This window comes from Porites lutea, chromosome 7, assembly GCF_958299795.1.
Source record: "Porites lutea chromosome 7, jaPorLute2.1, whole genome shotgun sequence".
NCBI lineage: Eukaryota > Metazoa > Cnidaria > Anthozoa > Scleractinia > Poritidae > Porites > Porites lutea.
Window position 1 is genome coordinate 8,510,445 of NC_133207.1, and position 12,846 is coordinate 8,523,290.

Genomic DNA, 12,846 nt, shown 5'->3' on the forward strand with positions numbered 1-12,846 from the left:
TTGAAAATGAGGCAAGGCTCTTGCATGAAAACAAAGTACAGATGAGTGACAGAAAATGACCGGTCTTCTCTTTTGAAGAGAATGAATGAAGAGTCGTAGATGAGAGGACATCAGACGTGCCCTCTTACAATATTTTTAAACATGTGAACAGTAAGCTCGGACGTCAGCACACAAAGGCACTACTGGCAGCCGCTCTCAGTCCATTATTTTATGAGCTTACTGTACCCACTCAGCCCGATTTGAATGATGTATTGTGTGAAGGTTTACCACAACACCGGGGTCTACGTCCTCCACTCTTTTCTTACAGTGGTGTTGGTTCTTTTACGCCCCACGAGAACCAGATAAGTGTAAGTGCTGTGAGACGGTTTTTCGTCCTAATCCGAGAAGACTAGAAAGTCTAACCGTTTGCAGATGTCATTACAAAGGCAGCACTTTCCTCCCACTTATGTCAAAGACCCTGAGTGTTGGTCCAGCCGGCGTTCGAACCCGTGACCTCCCCCTCAGCAGACCGGCACTCTCCCAACTGAGCCAACCAGGCGGCGGTTTGCTTGTAGTGCACAGGTATCCTAGCAAAAAAAGCATTAAAAAATAAGTCTTGCGATCTCCAATGAATGAAGAAAATAGATACAATACAATACAATCTTTTGTTTACCATTAATTTATTTTTGTCATGTGTAGTGTTAATTGAGTATCAAGTGTTCTTATCATTCTAAGTATACGGAGGGTCCCACTGAAGAGCATCTTCCAGGTGAAGCGGACCCTCCGGTGGTACTATTATTATTATTATTATTATTATTATTATTATTATTATTATCATTATATTATTATTAATTAAAAACGTTAATAAATAAATGATGTTTGTGCCGGACTAGCCGTTTTGTAACGACCTCTGTTTTCTTTTCCACCTTAAGTACAGCAATGTTTCGGACAGAGGTTTACGACTGAAAAAAGGTTTACAGAGACTTGTGTTCGTGAGTTCTCATAGTGCTTTTTACAGTTATTATTATTTCATGTACTGTGTGTTTCAGTGTTCTATGCATGATAAATTTGAATCATTTATTTTGGTTGCAAGCTTGAATTAATGTATTTTTTTCCCTAGAAAATCTGCATGAAGCTCGTTTGAAACAGCTTCATAAGTGGAAAAATAACTCTTAGTCTCCGTCCGCAAGTATCCGCATATTTTTGAATCCACAACTTTTTCCGTTGACGATTCGGCTTCCGTCAACACGTATCCGGTTAGTCCAGCATACGAATCCGCAATCTTCCTTACCTTCGTTTTAATTGAAAGTGAGGTTTTTGGAACTAGGAAATGGCCCGTTTATTGTTTTTGGCTGAACGAAATGCGAAAATTTGCCTTTTGGCCAAAAAACAAGTGGCAAGTGTGTACAACATGTCTATACGGCACTAATATGATATAATATGAGGTCCCAACACGTTTCAGGCCAGTCAGGGCTTATAACAGCGGTACTCAACCACGGGTTTCTTCTAAATACATTGAAAACCCTTTTTAGGCTACCAGAATACTTTTACAGCTCTGGCATTCTTTCCTCTTTGTATTCCATTTTTGAATCCGAAAATTATAGGTTCCCTTTTTTCTACGAAAAGTAGCCTAAATTTGGAAGTGAAATGTGCAAATTTTAACCTTAGAAAATCATAGGGCATTTATCAGATAAGCCTCCAAAATTGTACATGAATGGTTGATCATCTTAATTTTTTTAGCCGTCCCCAAAGTAATAGAATTTCTAGGTAGTATTTGCTTCTCCGAACAGATATTTTACAGAAAAGGTCGTTGGGAGCCCCTGTTATAGTTTCCTGTCTATTAAATTTCTCTTTGTCGCTCATTCCCGGGATCCACCATTACAATTAACCACAACGGATATATTTAGTTCACTCTTAGTTATTAGAAGAGACTGGTTATGAAAAGCGGCAAACATCAATGATAAAAACAACAGTGCTGCAGTTTATGTTGGAAGCACCCTGAAAGTGCACAATCCTTTGTTTTTGGTTGGCAAATTGTTACGGAATAAATTAATGCAACGTTTTTAATTTATTGGTCAATACAATCAAAATGATAGGAATTCTTTTGAACGTTGTGCACTTTCAGGTCCACAAAAACATATAACAAAGGAGTCTGACGGGTTTCAAAACCATTCCACTCAATTAACTATGGTTCACTGTAATAGTCAACAAATCTTATCGGATTAGTAGCAAATGCAAATTGACCAATGGGAATAATTTCAGCGCATTTAACTTTTCATCCCAGTTACGCGGTTAATGGACACGAAGAACATTCTATATTGATAATGGAACGTTTCATCATCAATGATGTGTTGTTATGTTACATGAAAGGTAAGGCTTATTGATTTATTGATTGATATTATTTGTTCTAACCGTAAACCCTAGCTCACTCTTTTTATATATCTCTTTGGCGTTCACTCCACTGAGCACGTTCTCGGCTGATCCAGCTTGGGGTGATTATGCGGGGTGGAACCTGTCCACCTCCAGGGAATCTTGCATCGTTTCTTAAAATGTTTATTGCTATTTCTTCAGAGTTCCAGTACTTCATTGCATCTTCTTCCATCGTATCTGATGAACTCTTTCTGTACTCAAGAAACGATTGATAACACATTCGTGCGTCAGTGATGCGTGCAAAGGAAGCAAATATCAGTTAATTAAATGACTATTTTAGGGCTTTTTGAATAGTAAAAAACAAATGCCTTTCTTAACAGAACTCCGAAATTGTATGGTGTTTTTTGTTTGTTTGGTTCTTTGTATCTGCCACAATAATACGGCGTGTTTAGAGTACTAAAGCTCGATCCGAGATATCTCTGTCAGTCACACACTGAGAAAAGAGAAAAAAAAAATTAAAAGTAGTCTGAGCAAAATTCTTAGTCATTCTTTTCTGCGATAAAGTTTCGTCATTGAATTAAGTCATCGAGCTCGATCTAAAGGGGTGACGGTCAAGCTGCTCGAAAGTGATGTCGTTTGAAGTTACCGGTATGTCGTCCAAAACCTGATATGAGTTTTGTCGCCCAAAATTCACAGAAAAAAAGAGTCGCCCGCAATCTTCACTCATGAGGCCTGAAATTTCACCGTGCTCAACATCCAACATGGGCTAGCATAGTATTACCTACAACTTAGCGCGCTTGTTTGAAAAAAAAAATTGTACTACTTAAGTATCGTTATTGAATTCGTCTATTATAAACGCAGTGACTTAAACATGAAAAAACGGACTTACCGTGGTGTATCGATCGCTAACGGAAAGACGTTTGCCGCTGTGTTTCTCGCAACGGAGTCTAGTCTTCTACGGTGTTTTTAGTTTACGGATTCTTGTTTTTTCGTTCTGTGAAGAAAGACATATCGTACACGTTCACAGCACTTGATTCGTCTTAGCATAGCTTAAAAGAACGAGATATATTCACGTAAATTATCATTGATAGCGCTTCGTTCGTTAGGAGCACCCAAACGACGATTTCCTCCTAAATGCATCCTAGGGCAACTTTAGTCTTCTCGACAAGGGCTTCAGCATTATTTACCCGAAAATTTTAGTGGCAATTTAAAGCTTTACGAAAGTGAGAATTTTTCTGATTCCTCTCTCCATCGAATTTTCGGCTCCAAAAATTTTCTCTACGAAAAATAGCTTATCCTGGGAAGTGAAATGGAAAAAATTAAACTTCAGAAAATCGTAGGGAATTTATTAGATAAACTTTGAAAATTGTACATGCATGGAACGGTCATCCAGAAATGTTTAGCCTTCCTGAAGCTGTAGAAAATTCTAGGGGATTTGTGTTTTTCCTATTTACCTTCGTTTTTCTCAGCATGGCCTAAAGAAATATGTTAAACTAACTTTTGCCTCGCATACGATAGCACGCCGCTTTGCGATTCCGGTCAAAAGCCGGAGGAATTGGTTTACATAATCTCGGGTTAATTCCACGCTAGACGAAAATTAAGTGGTGAATTCAAAGTCTTGTGCGCTACTTAAAATCGTTTTGCCAGAGATTTGTTTCGATTTTCTGATAGATTGGGGTCTAGTCAAGCCGTAGAAAGTCAATTTGCGAAATTCTAAGTTATAGCGCATTGTAAAAATTTGCATTATTTTATCCCTACAATTTTGAACGGTAGTAATTGTCAATAGGGCCTATTTTTAACGTAACTTTTTGGCCACAAAATTATTACAGCTTTCACAAATTTATCGTCTTATAAGAAAGAAAGGGTTATAAAAACTATTCGTGTTCTTCAAAGTCTGCCAAATCGATCGTTGTGGTTTGACGTACGAGTCAATGAAATCTGTGCAAAATTTCGCTTTGCCAGAAGTGGAATTTGAGCTCCCAACGGGCAAAATGAGTTTTCTCGAATTTTAACAAAAGAACACGTTACTTGGGAAAGCTAAGTACAGCATGTTTCATTACTCATTAAGGGTTATCGATGAGCCAAAAATGAGCGAAATTCTAATTTTGAACTTGTGCCACAAAAAGTCGATTTTGGTCGATATTTACAGACAGTCGCTCTTAATTGTTTTGTGTTTTATAATCATAAGTCAAGCTTCTCCCTTGGGTTTTTACTGTGGAACAATTTGTATGCAACTGTGGGCTTGTTAACCCCCATAATTAACTGACTAACGGATCGTGAATGGAAAGGAGAACTGTGACTTCACGTTACCATGGTAGCACTATTTCTGGATGACAACAAAACCAACGACGACGGTGACGGCAAGGATATGGGCAAAAAATAATGTTTATGTTAAGAAACAACAACTTTGCACGTGCATCAAGCTATTTTGTACAGTTCTTTGCCATCGTTGCACCACTACGACACGAAACTTCCTTGGTTTATGACAAAAATTGTCGCTTTCATTTCCAAACTTAGATAACCATAGATACGGTCCCAAGGGAAATTTTGCCAAGATTTGCCAAATTAAATGAAATTGAATAAGATCGGTGAAGTCTGAAATAGTGCGAATAGACTTTGAAGTGACTCTATCTGTTTGTTGTCATCCAAACATTTTGCCACCGTGGCAACGTGACGTAACGACTTCTCCTCTCTATTGACAAGACCATAAGCTCATCAAGCGCTGAGACTTCAATAGTTAGTCGTTTCCTCGAGATAGAACGGAGAAAACACTTTTGTAATAGTGAGTCAAAATTGAAATAGAGTTTTCAGCTCCATTTTGTGTATATGTGTGTGTGTTTTGTTTATATATCCGATTTTTAGCGCTAAATAACAATACATGTGTTGCTGGGCGATCGCACCTCTTATTCCTACTTTTTTAAATAGACGTTCCGCTCACTAGGTTTTAGAATGGAGATTATTTAAGGTGACTCGACCCAGTTTTTTGGGGGGGTAACATCCTACTTTGAAGCTCTCTGGTATCCCCACCTTTACTTTTATCGTGAGTCTAGCACATAGAATGGATAACATATAGATCAATCTACATTGTAACATAAAATTTTTGGCGATCGGAGTAAATGTCACGTGATTATAATGCCACGCCCCTTTGAGGTCTGAGTCGAAAATCTGCTGTTGCCGGCATTTTTTCGTGAAAATCTCTCGGCTACACATAGTGCGCATTAGTGCCTTGCGCTGAACAGAGTTTCACCAAAATCGCAAAGACCCAATTCGAGAAATTCAGCGGTTTCCAATTTTAGGTCATAATTTATGCGAAAATGATAAGTAAACTTTACACGATTATATCTAATAAACTACGAGACTTATCCCTTTATTTTGGAGATAGTTTTACAGATGGGTCCTTGCAAGTCAGCAAAAAGCTTTAGGGCCTTGTAAATGCGCGCGATTTCGAGCAAAGCAAGCATATAGAAATGATAATTTTCGCTATTTGTTGACGTTAGTCAGCGTTTAAGAGTCCTTCTCACTGACTTGCTGACTTGCAAGGACCCATCTGCTATAACTATCCCCAAAACAAAGGCAAGCATATAAATTTTTGCTGTGTTCGAAGCTACAATAACGTTTGCGTGCAAATATGTGAATTGTGGTAGATTAAAATCTAACACAATTATTAAAATAGGCTCCTGGGTAGACAAAAATCTTACGGATGGCTAGTTAAACTTCCGCAACTTAAGTTGCATCTTGAAAAAGTGCTGAATTCTCAGGTTTGACGCACTCCGTATGATTATAAATGCATTTCAAGGGTCTCCTTTTTTGTCTCCAAGGCCTTCTTAGACATATGGCCCTTGAGCTAAGAGCTCGCTTACACTTACATTTGTAAAGTTTCTTAACTATGATTTTTATAGATATTGACTATCTCTATCATGTAAAGGATCAGTGCCAATTCGATTAACTTTATTCCTCAAACCATATTCAAGTTACTTCTTTTTATTACACCGCAATTTAGTTTTCTTTATAAACTACCCCTTTAATCAATAACTATTGATCGACTCGAAACTTTATCTACTGCTGGTGACAACAGAACGTCAAAATAAAACCTTCTGGCCTGAAATCTTCAACCTCTACTCTCTTTATTCAACCTTTATTCAAAAATACTGTTTTTTTGAGCCGTGTTATTCAGATACAAATACGGCATGAACATTAAAATTAATTATTTGGATTGATACGATTTGCAAGTTATAGAGGGTTGTGGCAAAGACTGGTAAACAACAAATCAAGTAGCGTCAAAAGATTATGTTTAACAGCTGTTCCTTTCTTTATTTGCTTCAGTTTTAGTTTTCGCTTTGCTTCAACTGGCCAACGCGCAAAACAGTAAGTCTCTATGAACTTTTATTTGTGTTATTATTATAATATATTTTTATTCTTATTATTATTATTATGATTGTTATCAAGTTTTTGCTTGAAAGACCGGTGAAACAACGGGTTTTATGTAGGGTACTTAGTCCTCGGTTAACTACTAATTTTTCGGCCAAAAATCAGTTAACTACTATTTCTTTGGCCAATTCTCAGTTAACTACTAATGTTGGATACCTATCAACTTTCACTTTCCTACAGCGCACATTATTCCGTCATAGGCATGGGTCGCACTTGGGAAAAGTTTTCATCTTTGCCGGCTAAAAAAACACAAAAATTCGAAACCGCAACCGGAAAAGAAAACTTTTAGTCCAACCGAGGAGGGTCGCATTAGTGGGAGTTAATAGTTTTTGCTTTGACACATTGAGAACTTAAGAACGCCAGATATATACCAGAAAACATTTTTCTCTTCTTCGTCCGAACCTTTGTCGAAGGATCTTTTTCCTCTATTCCCAGTTTCAGGAGGATGGGACAGATAAAGAAGACCAGAAACTGCTTGGATGCCAATAGTGCATTTGGCTCGGAGAATAACAAACCTGTGAATTGTTTGCTTCTGTAGACGGGAACTGGTTCGCCTTCAATAGAGCTAGTTCCCGTAAAAACCTTAAAATAGCGAAGGTTTATAAGCGAGTGAAGTCCTTGCCTGTAGAGAGTTTTCGAAAAAAACTTGAAATGGCGAAGGATAGCCGAGTAGAAGCCTCTTCGCGAAGGTCTGAAAATTCGACCGCATTTATTTTAAATTGATCATGTTTCAAATGGATCACGTTCATGACAAGGCGCTGACTGTTACCGCTGTGATTCCTATTGTTTAGCTCGAGTTTTCCAAAATCTGCCTGCCCTGCCCAAGCACTACGGCGTCTTTGATGTTTTTGCCGATTTTCAAAGTTTTTTCTAAGTTGAAAACTTGGGGTCGCACTTAGCAATGTCCACCGATGACAGATTTCTACCGCACGGTAAACAAATTCTCCCAAAATTTGCCAAGTGCGACCCATGCCATAATCCGAATTTTCTTTACTTCAGCACGTCAATCAATTTTGGGGGTAGGCCCTACTAAATTCAGGTTTAAACTTACATGAATTCACATAAACCCCGCCACTATAGAACCATTTACTAGGGTATCTAAAAGATAGTAATGCTGCGGCACATTCTGTTGATACTGGCATTAGTTAGGCAGTGGGACTTAAAAGAATCGAAAATGACATTGAATGTCCTATTTACATGTTGGAAAGTACTAGAATAATTACTATCAGTCTATAGAAAGAACTCGTGGGAACGTTGTTTAAAAAATGATCAAGTGGTTATCAACTCTGGTTTTCCCACAGTAAATTGTAGGAAATGATAGAAATTCAGATTGTTTATCCATATATTTAATATAGGGTGTACTATCTTTTCTCTGGAAACATGATACTTTTCTTGCTGTTTATTGCACTTTATTAAGTAACAGTTATTTAGCTATATATTTATAGAAAACAACAACACAAAAAACAGAAAAGAAAAGAAAGAAGGAAAAAAAGAGCTCGGTAGAACTCGAACCCGGCACCATCGGATCGACGCGACTACACCTCACCACTACACCACAGAGACTCGCTACGTAATTTTGGGAAAAGTCTTTAATTTAATTCCTTTTCCGTGAAACTTCCGCCGGCAAGATAATCGCCAGCCGCATTAATCGAGCTATCAACAGCAAAAAAACAATGTAAACGCATATTCCATGGCAATGAATGAATGAAAGAACATAATTATGCTTTTCAAAACGCCGATACACGTCCTCGTCTGCAACGTAGGACACAAAACATATGTTTTGCTATCTCGATTTCCGCTGTTATTTTGAAGCGAATGGTCAAAATCACATCCATTTTCGGCTCATACAGGTTCTTAAGAATAGCATGGCATGACATTTTCTCACTTTCACATCACCTTCTAGCAAGCAGGAATTTTCATATCCCCCGTTTTACGGAGTCGAAGAGCAAATACTCATCCTCTCGTCAGGTTTAACACCTGGACGAGTCAAAGGCTCTTGAATTGAAATCCAATCCCCAAGTTAACCATCGTACTCATCTGAAAGACTCCTGCGTGTCTTAAATTTGGTGAGACCTCTAACCGTGCTGTAGAAAATTTGCTACAAAGAAAACTCTGAGTCTGGGTAGCGAACGATGCGAACTTCCCCGTATTTTTTTTTTTGACTTGTTCGTGGGGCAATGCACTCTGGTTAATTGCAATGCATTGTGGTAAAAAGTGATGAATTCGAGAATTCGCCGTCCCTTATATATTTCCCTTTAAATCCTGAGTATGCTGCTGCTCGCTCCCTACGGTCGCTCCGCAGCAATAAGTAACTAGAATAGAAATTAAAAGAATTAACATAATTATCTTACCGAAGTAGTAAAAATGGGTAAGCGATAGCTATTAAAACTCCTATTAACCAATTTTTGCTGTAAGCACAAATTCGATTGAGTCGTATAACCATCAACGTACATCCAGACGCACCGGTCTTGATCTCGTACTGATCTTCCCAACCTGGTGATGCATATGTCCTGCTACAAACGTCTTCAATGTCACCTTCTTTGTCACTTTCAGTTCATTATCTGAATCATTCTGGTTGCTGTATATCCTGTATCTTGTTGTTGCCTAAGTTCCAATCAATATTCAATCCTTGCAATCCATTGCAACAGACAGACGACGGGAAACAATATCAATATCAAAAATAACAAAACTGGACCAATATTTTTTGGCATTCAATTAATGCATTAAAAAAAAAAAGTTTTAGTTTTTTAAAAATATAGCAAAATAGCATGACATAGTCCCGTGACTCTGGTGGTTAAGATCCCGCTTTATCTTGAGTTGATTCGCTTCTTATAGTTCGCTGTCAAACAGGTCGAAAGTTTTCTATCCAGTCCACCCCCCATCCGAACTGCATCTTCTTTGGTCACTGTTTGCACCGATGGGAGAGCCAGTTGAGACTGCTGAAAAACCCTTGAAAGTATTTGATACGGTCAATTCGACTCTTTGTGAGTGTAGCCCAGTTCAAATTCGTAGTTCTTTTAAGCGATTCTTTCACTGTGGTTCGAAAGTCTTGGGCGTAGTTCAAAGCACTAAATGTTTTGTGTTGAAGTGAGAAATCGCGTGTAGGTTTTCCACCTGCGTTGTCAGAATTTTTTTGTACCTCGATACAGACTTTGTCGACATTCTCTTTCGCGTCCCTCAATGTTTCCTTTACAAATATTGTTTCTCGTTAGTAAAAAATTTCATGTACTTAAAAAAAAAAAAAAAAAACGCTGATTTCTTTGAGCCATCAGAACTTCTTTTTGGCCAGATTCAATGCCGGCTAAGAGTCACAGCTTTTTTCTTGGTTAGCAATGTTTAACTTGACGACGATCTTTGTGTTGTCTACAACCAGTTCTATGACTGACGCTTCCTGTTTGCCGGGTACTGCTCTGGTGCCTTTTTGCATATAGTAATATCAGTTAATGTGCCACCAAGTTATTAGTGGGACAGATAAAAGTCAGAAAATAGCATTTCTGTTTAGAAAACTTTGCTGCTTTTATTAACATTAACGATCGTATTCAGTATAATTGATAGAATCTCACTTAACTGTTAATTTTTCATTTCTCAGTTAGCTACTGATTTTGTGGCCAATTATCAGTTGACTACTGTTTTGTTAGGCCAAATATCAGTTAACTACCAACCCCATTGGCACCCTCAATTAACATAATATACTTCGGCTGGGTCTTTGAAAAGGGATTTTAAAAAAATATTCTATTAGAATTAATGTACCATTTTTTCTTAAATTATGTTATGCTAAATAAATTCAGTACAATTACTCCTTACAGCTACTTTAGTACCCAGTCTTCTGAAAGATTCTCCAATATTGAGTTGTACTAACAATAAGAAATAAGTGTTAGCACAACTCAAAACCTTAAACGTGGACAAAACGGCTTCCAAATGGCTCTAGAAGAAAATCAAGAAACATGCAGTAAATAACACAACAAAAACACAGAGAGAGTCATTTTAATTTAATTTTTTGCCAAAACATGGAATTTAGGACGTATTTTGTTTATTTTCATTTATAAAATAACTTAGATAGTACGCGCGTTCTTATTGGTTAAAAACCTATGGTTTATTGTGCCGGTAAACTCATGGAAAACTGAAACATTTTTCTACCCCGGCCGAAAAAATGGCTGACAACGAGCTACCAAATTTTGATATTATTTCGTCGCTGGGCTTGCAAGAGCCAGAAAGCGAAGCAAAGAACAGCGGTAAAAAGAATGAGGTAGCCAACAACAAGAGAAGATTTGCACAGATGGACGAGGAAGAACTCAACGACGTTGTAAATAATTCTCAGGCGAATCGAACTAAAAAGGCAATTTAGTGGGCTGTAACAGTTTTCACAGGCTGGTTACAAAAATCTCGCTCTATTTTCATTTTTTTATTACAGAAAAAAATACAATAACAACAAGCAGCAACAACTGTAACCGAAATTGTGGTGTTGAGAGCAAATGTTTAGCATTGTTAGTGTCAAACCAAATCGTAAACAAATTATTGATTTTTTGATTCAGAACTAAACTACTTCAAAAGAGAGATTACGAAATAAAATGTCTCGCAAACGTGTTTGTTTCGCTTATTTCAGAACAACAGCTTTCTTAACGCAAAGAGGTGAGTTTTTTATTTCTGCAGAGTGGAGTAAGCAGAAAGAAATTGGTATTAATTTGGCTGAAATGACAATTACCGAGTTGGACGAAAGTCTTCGCCAATTTTACGCCGAAGCCCGTAACAAGGAGGGAGAAAATTACAGCAGAGCAACGTTACTCTCACTGTAATTTTCAGGGAGTTATAATAACTCCTCTAGTGGGGCTAATTTAACTCCTTACAGTGGAGTTATTTTTCGTGGAGTTATTTTAACTCCAAAAAGGAGTTTAAAGAACTCTTTTTCAGGAGTAAAAGTGACCCCAGATATTGAGGAGTTAAAATAACCCCAAAAAAGGAGTTATCCTGTACCTAAAATTTTTACTCCACTTTCAGAGTTAAATTAACTCCAAAAAGAGTAAAAACAACCCATGTAAGGAGTACAAGTAACCCCATTTCGGAGTAATTTTAACTCCAGACTGGGAGTAAAAAGAACTCTTTTTCAGGAGTAAAAATGACCCCAAATTCGGAGTTAAATTAGGAGTTAAAATGACCCCAAAAAAGGGGTTATCCTGTACCTAAAATTTTTACTCCATTTTTGGAGTTATAATAACTCCCTAAAAATTACGGTGCTCTCTCAGAAATGGCATTGAAAGATTTCTTAATTCACCTCCCAACAACCGTGGTATTTCCCTCACTAAAGACCCCCAGTTTGTTCTCTCCAACCATATGTTGGACGCAAAAATAAAACAGCTCAAGAAAGAAGGCCTTCAAAACACAAGCCACAAGCCGGCTATCGAGCTGGAAGATCTTGAAAAGCTTAAAAACAGTGAAATTATTTCACTTACCCAGCCCTGGTCCCTTTTGAGAAATGTTTGGTTCCACATTTCACTGTTTTGGTGTCGCCGTGGCTTTGAAGGTCAGTGAAGCTTGAAAAGAAGAAGTTTTACATTTGATGTTGATGCTAAAGGCGACCATTTTGTGTCGATGACGCATGACGAAAGCACGAAAAACCACCCAGGCGGAGTTTCAGACGTAGAAAGCTTTGAAAAAAATGCAAGAAAGTACAAAACCAGCAGCAAAACAGATGGCTACACTGGTCTCGAAGTTTTCCCCTCAAAATTGCATCCTGAATGCGAAGCGTTGTTCCAATATCCCAAACGAAATTGGCGGCAAACTGACAAGATTTGTTACGAAAATCGGCCGCTAGTAGTAAACAAGCTGTCAGCAATGATGAAGTAGATCAGCTCCGCGGCCAACCTTTCCCGTGTTTACACCAATCATTCAGTAAGAGCGACTGCCATAACCTTGTGGGCAAATGCTGGCCTCACAAATCGTGAGATCATGGCAATATCTGGTCATCGCAACGAGTCGAGCCTACAAAGCTATCACAACATGCCGTCAGCGCATCAACTGCGTAAATGCAGCGACGTGCTCAGTTTAGCTCTCGGTGATCGCCACTCTCGGTGA

At 38.1% G+C, this 12,846-nt stretch overlaps 1 pseudogene; it reads left to right on the plus strand.

The window, feature by feature from the left end:
• Positions 1-12,050: 12,050 nt before the first annotated feature.
• Positions 12,051-12,846, plus strand: LOC140944402 (uncharacterized; annotated as a pseudogene).